Consider the following 9,062-nt stretch of genomic DNA (forward strand, 5'->3'; position numbering starts at 1 on the left):
ACTTCTTTTTGCCAAGGGCCATTTGGATATCTGTAACACCATTTTCAGGCCATACAAAATTATCAACTTGAAAATTAGCCTGCTATATTTGGTTAAGCATTTAATTTCTCACCCCTAATGCCTGGCAGAGCCAGACCAAATGAGAGAAGCACCTGGGCAAATAGCGACCCCTGCAGGAAGAAATCTAGATTCCTACTCAACTACTTAACTCAGTAGGCATTTCTACCTCTAAGTTTCTCATATAAATTTAAGCTTCATTAACTTTAGTTAAAGAATTTATTTCACAGACCCATAAACATATTTAATGGCCTTCTCTTTAACTGCATTGAAATCACATTTTATTTATAATGTATTCAAAATTTCATTAAAATATTGTTAATTATAATAGTTTACAATCCCTTTGCCCTTCTTAACTTTGTCATTCCTTGAAATTGTGTCTCAAACCCTACTTTTTTCATAATTCTACAATAATCTCATCAAGTATGAATCCTTACCTTAACAATTGTTAACATTTTACTTAACAGAACATTAATTTAAGGTACAATTTGATTGCTTTCATTTTATACGTTTAGTTAGCTCAGCTAGCCTATTTCAGGCCTTATACAACCTGCTTTCAATTACAGTTCAATATTGCCACAACACGGCCAGATTTACTTAAAATGAGGCACAATATAACATCTATATGCATTCATAGCACTGTATCCTAAATTCTATCCAACTTGGTACTTATTACATATTGCCTTTTACCATTTTCTAATTGTGTCTTCTCTTACATAAGACTCTGTGGTATTTGTGGCACTACAATTTAATATTTATATCATCAATACAAAGCCTAGTGCCAGGCACACTGTAGGGGCTCAGGAGTTACTGATAGCTTAGCTATTATAACAGAAATGCATAGTGGAAATATCAGTGGAGTAGAGAGTATGGAACGCCTGGAATATTGTCAGAACTCTGCTGCTAACTAGTTATATGATTTTGGACCAATTAGTTAACTCTCTATTTCTTCATATACAACATGAAGAGATTAATCTAAATAATCTGCAGATTTATTTTCCAGGCTCATATTGAATTAAAATAAGAACTGAGAGGACAAAGTTGTGTAGCTTCGCTTTTCCTAAAATAATTTTGATGAAAATAAAGGAAAACTGTTTAGAGATCCTGAACAGCAGAAAATGAACATTTATTCCTTCCTTAAATAGGACATAAAGAATTATATATGAGATTGCCCTGGCTAGTGTGGCTCAGTTGATTGGGTGTTGTCCGTGCACCAAAAGGTTGTTGGTTCAATTCCGGTCAGGGCACATGCCTGGGTTGCAGGTTTGATCCCTGGTAGGGGGCATGCAGGAGGAGCTGATCAATGTTACCCTCCCACGTTGATCTCTCTCTCTCTCTCTCTCTCTCTCTCTCTCTCTCTCTCTCTCTCCTTGTCCCTTCCTCTCCCTCTAAAAATCAGTGAACTATTTTTTTATTTCGAGAATGCTATTTTTTTTAAAAAAAAGAATTATACATGGACTTTTAATTTTAGATCATTAGTTCATTTTGGAAATGGTATATGTCTTTGGAACCTAGATTTTTTTATATGTATGTTTTTATTGATTTTAGAGACAGAGGAAGGGAGGGCGAGAGAGAGAGCAACATTGATGAGAAAGAGAAACATCAATCTGCTGCCTTCTGCACGCCCCTACTGGAGATTGAGCCCAGAACACCGCCCCCCTTCCCCCCCACACACACCTGCACTCTGACCCAGAATGGAACCAGCAACCTCTCAGTGCATGGGATGACACTCAAACAACTGAGCCATACCCACAAAGGTAGACACTACATTCTTGACATTTCATGTTCCAGCGAGTGTGCAACTCTATGCTTAGGTTTTGTCAAAGAAATTACTGTCCAAAGTCCCTTCCAAGTAAACAATGCAAAATGGAAGAAACACATATGATAATAGGCTCTGTTCTGGCCGAGATCATAGAAGACTGGCCAGACCCTGTTGTTCTTCTTGACAAAGTATATAGCCATCCATTGCTAAACATCTCAGATTAGAATGGTCAAACCTTTCATCATATCTAACATCTGCAGATTTAACAAAATCCCAGTCATAATCCCAACAATTAACAAGCTGACTCTAAAATTTATATGGATATTCAAAGAACCTAAAATACCCGAGATAATCTTAAAGAAGAACAAAATAGGAAAACTCATGCTCCTTACTTTAAGGTTTGCAATCAAACCATAGTATTCAAAATAGTTTAGTAAGGGCATGAGGCTCAACAGATAAATCGATGAAAGAGAATAGAGAGTTCAAAAGTAGATCCACACTTACACAGTTTTTAGTTTTTCAAAAAGGTGCCAAAAAGTCTTTCAACAATGGTACCCAAGTAATCCTGACTCCCAACCCACACCATCAAGGTGAATCATAAACCCAAACATAAATATTGTGACTTAGGAGTAATCAAAAGTTTCTTAGATGTGTCATAGAACATAATAACCATTAAAGAAAAAAATTGAAAAATTGGACTTGATTAAAATTTTAAACTTATGTTCATGCAAAAGATGCCATTAAAGAAGTGAATAGGCAAGCCACAGACTGGGAGAAAATATTCACAAAACATGTATGATTAGGGCTGGTATCTAGAACTGCACTGTTCAATATGGCAGCCATTAACTCATGTAGCTATTTCCATTTAAATTAATTAAATTAAATCAATTAAAATATACTTCTTGCTCTGTCTGGTATGTCTCAATGGTGAGAGTGTCGGCCTGCACACCAAAGGGTCGCAGGCTTGGTTCCCAGTCATGGGCATGTACCTGGGTTGAAGGTTCATCCCTAACCCCAGTCAGGACATGCAGGAGGCAGCCGATCAATGTGTCTCTCACATCAATGTTGCTTTCTCTCATGTATCTCTCTCTCTCTCCCTCCCTCCCTTCCACTCTCTTTAAAAATCAATGGAAAAGATATGCTTAGGTGAGGATTAACAACAACAACAAATATATATATATATTTCTTCGTTTTCATTAGCCACATTTCACACTAAACATACTGGACTATCCATAAAATTCTATTAGATAACACTGGTCAAGAATGTAAAGAAATATGACAATTCACAATAAAAATATAATCCAATTGAAAAATTGGCAAAATGTTTTAAAAAATGTTTCATAAAAGTGAAGATATATGAATAGCCAATAAATACATGAAAAGGTGCTCAACATCATCAGTCAACAATGTAAATTAAAATTACTATGATAATATCAGTCACCACATATCAACTAGAATGGCTAAAATTTAAAGGAATGACAAAACCAAACATTGACAATGTTGTGGGGTGACTGGAATTTCCTTATATTAGTGGTATAAATTTAAAATGGTATAACCACATTGGAAAATAGTCTGGCATTATAAGACTTAAATATCCATACCTACCATATGACTCAGAAATTCCACTCCTAGGCATTTATTACCTAAGATAAATGAAAACATATGTCCCACAAAGACTTGAATGCAAGTGTTCATAACAGTTTTATTCATAATAGCCCCAATTTGGAAATAGCCCAGATGTACATCAATAGAAAAACATTTTTTAAATATTGTGTATTTATAAATAAAAAGCAAAGGAACAAACATATAATGACATAGATAAATCTAAAAAAAAAACACATTATGCTAGTGAGAGAAACCTAACACATGGGAGTACCTTCTACATGACTCCATTTATATTAAATTCCAGAACAGGCAAAACTAAACCATGGTGGATAAAAAATTAGATTACCTCTGGAGGAGGTCAAGGCTGAAGGAACTTTCTGGAGTGATAGTAACGTTCCACATTGTCAGAGTGGCTTAAGTTACTCATGTGTATGTGTCAAAACTCAGCAAATACTTCATATTTTCACGTTTCATTGTATGTAAGTTTTACATTTTAAAAACTACTGAACTATATGCTGAAGTATTTAGGAAGAAGTATACTGATGTCTGCAATTTACTTTAAAATGTATAAAAAATACGATGGATTAATAGATGGATAGAGGGATGAATAAATAAGTATGTGATAAAACAAGTAGAGTAAAACTTAGTAAAATCTAGATGGTATGAATAGCTTTCCTATAAAATTATTTCACTCTAAAATTCTTTCAACTTGCTACATGTTTGAATGTTTCATAATAAAATGCTGATGGAAAAAAAGATATCCCAGGCCTTCCAGAGACAGAATTCTAGAGTTAAGTCTCCAAAATAAAAATTGAGACAAGAATTATGAAGTCAAAAACATATATTCTCTTGCTCTTTTCCATAGCTTCATCCTACAGGTTTCTTGAGCTGCATTTCTCTATCTCATATTAGATAATTTGATCCCTTCAGGGTTCTGTGTGTTATCAAAAAGGAAGCACTCAGGCCCAGCTGGTGTGGCTCCAAGAGGTTGCAGGCTTGATTCCCAGCCCAGGTTGCAGCCTCAATCCTGAGTAGGGGGCATGCAGGACGCAACTGATTGATGTTTCTCTCTCTCCCTCTCCCTTTCTTTCTCTCTAAAAGCAATAAAACATTTTGTTAAAGAAAACAGGGCACTTTCAACTTCAGTTTTTACTTAAAACTCTATTTTTATCTCTGTTGTGCAAGAGAATAGGCAGACTCTGGTTTAGAGTTTCTAGATTTTAGTAATCATACCCAAATCAAAATGGAAATGAACACTGACTAGTAATATTATTTCCAAAAATGAAGTTAAAACAAGTAATCAGGAAGAAAAGAAAATGATTTAAAAGAATGTAGGTAATGCCATTCTCCAGTAAAAGGAACCACTACTCCTTAGAGCAGGGGTGGGCAAACTTTTTGACTCGAGGGCCACAATGGGTTCTTAAACTGGACCGGAGGGCCGGAACAAAAGCATGGATGGAGTGTTTGTGTGAACTAATATAAATTCAAAGTAAACATCATTACATAAAAGGGTACGGTCTTTTTTTTTTTTTTAGTTTTATTCATTTCAAACGGGCCGTAGTTTGCCCACGGCTGCCTTAGAGAAATGGCTGACTCTAGGACTGGGCAGGAACTATACAAAATGAGCTTATAGCATACTAGAGGCCCTGTGCACAAAATTCATGCACGGGTAGGGTCCCTAGTGGCTGCCAGCTGCTGGCTGGGGCCTCCCTTCCCTGGCTCCCGGCTGCTGGCTGAGGCCTTTCTTCGTTCCACACCGCCCCCTGGTGGTCAGTGCACATCATAGCAAGGGATCAAACTCCAGGTCGGTTGAACTCCCAAGGGGACACTTTTGCATATTAGGCTTTTATATATATAGATTGTAGTGCCAGAAAGTAAGGAAGTGCTTTTAAAAAATGTTTTTTATTTTTAGAGAAAGAGGAAGGGAGAGGGAAAGAGATAGAGAACTATCCATGTGAGAGTTAAACATTCATCAGCTGCCTCCTGCACACCCCAGTTCATTTGTATTGTAAGGAATCTATACAAGAAAAGTGGGAGATAAAACTGAAGCAACAGATTTGGGTCATATCGTGGCAGTTCCAAATACCAGGCTGAGGATTCTGTATTTAAACAGTGTTGAGCCTCAAGTAAGAGACTGACATAGCTGAGTTCCAAGTAAGATTGATCTGGCAGTAATATGTAGAATTAATTAAAGTTAACAAAAACCTAGAAAACATGAGACTTAGTAGATTCTATTTCATAGTCCAAGTTAGAGTTTTCAAGTGTCTAATTTATAGTGGTGGCAATGAGAATGGAAAGGATAACATAACCTAAAAGATATTAGAAAAACCATTGAAAGGATTTGTTTGCTAAATGGATAGAGAAGGAGGATAGGGAAGAGTCAAAAATGACTGCAAGGATTTGAGTCTGAATAAACTGGAGAATCATAATGCTATGAACACCAGTAAGGGCATTAGTCCAGGACAGGAGCAAGTTTCGGGTAAAGATTCATTTAACAAATGAATTGAATATTCACACACACCAGGCACTATTGTAGGCAATGAGCATACAGCAGTGAAACAAAACATATAAAAGTTCCTGTCACTATGGAGCTTACATTCTGGTGGATAAAGCAAGCAAGTGTTATGAAAGCTAGAGGTCCTATGAAGAAATACAAAGCAGAAAGTCAGAACTGAAAACTTGTTGATGTTGAAACTTAGTTACTCTTTATTTTTCAGCTCCTACTATGTGCCAAGCACTTTGCTTAATACTACAGATACAATAAAGGGTCCCTCGTGCAGTTTGCAGTTTATTGAGACAGGAAATATAAATCTTTGTTAAAGTTCATTCCTGTGAATCTACCTAGATGTCACGTCACACCCCTGGCCCCTAAAATGCCAGAACTCATCGTGAAGACAGTGATGTTGTTTAACGTTCTGCAAGCCAGGTCTGTTCTCCTGTCACCACAATGAGGACACGGATACTGAGGGGGAATGGATATTGTGGTCATGATAACAGCTATTGACAACAGGGAATATATGCAGAAATGAATTACGTGAAATCATGAGCATGTATAGGCAAGAAGAGAGTTTCCACGAACAGAACCATGAAAAATGTCTGCATCTAGGAGACAAACAAGAAATGGAACCGGCAAAGGAAACGGGAATAGTTTGAGGAGAAATAGGAAAAGCAGTCTGATACTATGCTACAGAAAGTAATAAAGGATAGAGGAAAGGATCAGCAGTAGACACAGGTGAGGCATTAGATTTGGAGATAAGAAGTCGCTGGTCCTCTCTAAGAGGGTAATTTCAATGAGGTGGAGTTTGAAGCCAAAGGCAAGATGATAATTGGGTGAGTGTAGCAACAATGAGTATCTCCTATAGTAAGTGGACAAAAACTGGCAGCATCTGTTTCTCTTCAAATAACCTTGACTAAGGAGGGGCAAAGGCCCTCCCATCCAGAGAGGACATTGCCTCCGTATTATAAGGTGATCAACTCGCCCATTATGCTCAAAACTTTCCCATGATTAGCACCAAAAGTCCCACATGTGGGGAAGCCTCAGTCCTGGGTAAACTGGTACTGCTGGCACCTGATATTCATATAGGTGTGACACTTTACTTTGGTAAAATTTTACATACCTGCTTGTGATCATTATTTTAAACAATTTTATTGTGGAATAATTTACATACCCTAAAATTCACCAGTTCTAGTGATCAGTTAAAGCAGTGGTTCTCAACCTTCTGGCCCTTTAAATGCAGTTCCTCATGTTGTGACCCAACCATAAAATTATTTTCGTTGCTACTTCATAACTGTAATGTTGCTGCTGTTATGAATCGTAATGTATATATCTGATATGCAGGATGGGCTTAGGCGACCCCTGTGAAAGGGTCGTTCAACCGTAAAAGGGGTCGCAACCCACAGGTTGAGAACCACTGAGTTAAAGCAAGTCTCAGCCTAGGCCCTAGGCTATACATTAAAATCACTGGGTTGCTTTAAAAGAATCGCAGTGACACACCACTACTCTCAGAAGTGCCTCTGGCCCAGGTGTTACTACTTTTTAAAAGCAACTCAGTTGATTCTAATGTGCATCCAGGATAAAATACACTGGTTTAAAGTAAAGAACAATATCAATGCAATTCTAAGTTTCCAAGAAGAAGAAGTGAAGTAAGCAGATATGATAATTTAGGCTTCTTAGAATGATTAAATACTCGAAAAAAAAATAGAAGAAGAAAAGAGTATTTCAAATATTTTTGTTTTGAATTCTAGTGCCAAATTCAAGAACTTAGGTGGATTTTTCCTTTAATTAAAATGCAGTGTGGTAATTATCTTGCTAGGAAATTCATAATGTATGACCTTAGTTAGCATGAAATCTTGCTTATGACTACACAACAGTCCTACAAAATAAGAAAGCATAATTTTTAATATTATACGGATGAATAAATGATTCCATTGGGTGTGTGAAAGGAAATATTTTAAGATTCAACTCTCCAGTCAGCATTTCAACAAGGCTTTTTACATGGTAAAATGTCATTGATTTCTGTGTAAAATGAAATTGTCTTTTCTATAAATGTATTATTATTCTCTGACTTCACATCAATTAAAGATACCCTGCTATATCCACAGAAGACTCCCTAACAAATCAATGCTAGTGCAAAAAAAATGTTTTAACATTTTAAAATTTTATTCACTAAAACACTGGATTGATTCATATTGAACAGGACTGGCATTCAAAAAGAGTACATTACTTGAAATTATTACTATGTATGCCCACTCCTAGTTATGAGTGAAAAAAGCTCTATAAAGGCTATTTTTGATTATTAATAATACAGTGTAAATAATAATAATACAGTGACTGAGTCATTTCACAATTTCAGTGATCAAGAAATATAACTTAGTTTATTTTTCTAAAACTAAAGTCAGTTTCTATTTTGAAGCCTAAATCTCCTGTGTGCAGCATGGCACTGTCAGGCTCTGCTCTTGGATGCCTCGGGCATGGGTTTTACCCTCTCCTGAGGCTTTGTCCCAAGGGCAGGGCACAAGACCGTTAATGCAACCAACATCTTCAGTCTCGCCAACATCTCTTTTTCCATTGCTTCCTTGCTGTCTCTCTGCTCCCAAGGCACCCCTGATAAAGGACATCTATGGAAAACCCACAGGTAATGTCATACTTAATAGTGAAAGGGTGCTCTTTCCCTATGATCAGGAGCAAGACAACGTCGTCCACCCTTGCTGCTTCTATTAAACATTGTCCTAGAGGTTCTAGCCAGGGCAAGTAGCCAAGAAAATGAAATAAAATTATCCAGATTAAAAAGAAAAAAAAGTAAACCATCTCTATTCGTAGATGATATGACCTCATATATAGAAAATTCTAATGAATCTACTGAAAACTATTAGAGCTCAGATGGTGGAGAAGGTAAACGCTGTGCTCACCTCCTCCTGCAACCACATCAAAATTACAGCTTAATTACAGAATAACCATCACTGTGAGTCACCTGAAGTCTAGCTAAACAAAAGCCCTATAACTAAGGACATGCAGAAAAAGCCACGTCAAATCTCATAGAAGTGCAGACACAAAATGGGCTGGTCATACACCCGAAGTGTGAGCTTAAAAATCAGGAGGGGTATCTCAGCTGCAGATGTCCCCCCTAAGGAGCAAGGG

Source organism: Myotis lucifugus, unplaced genomic scaffold (genome assembly GCF_000147115.1).
Source record: "Myotis lucifugus unplaced genomic scaffold, Myoluc2.0 scaffold_22, whole genome shotgun sequence".
NCBI classification, from domain to species: Eukaryota; Metazoa; Chordata; class Mammalia; order Chiroptera; family Vespertilionidae; genus Myotis; species Myotis lucifugus.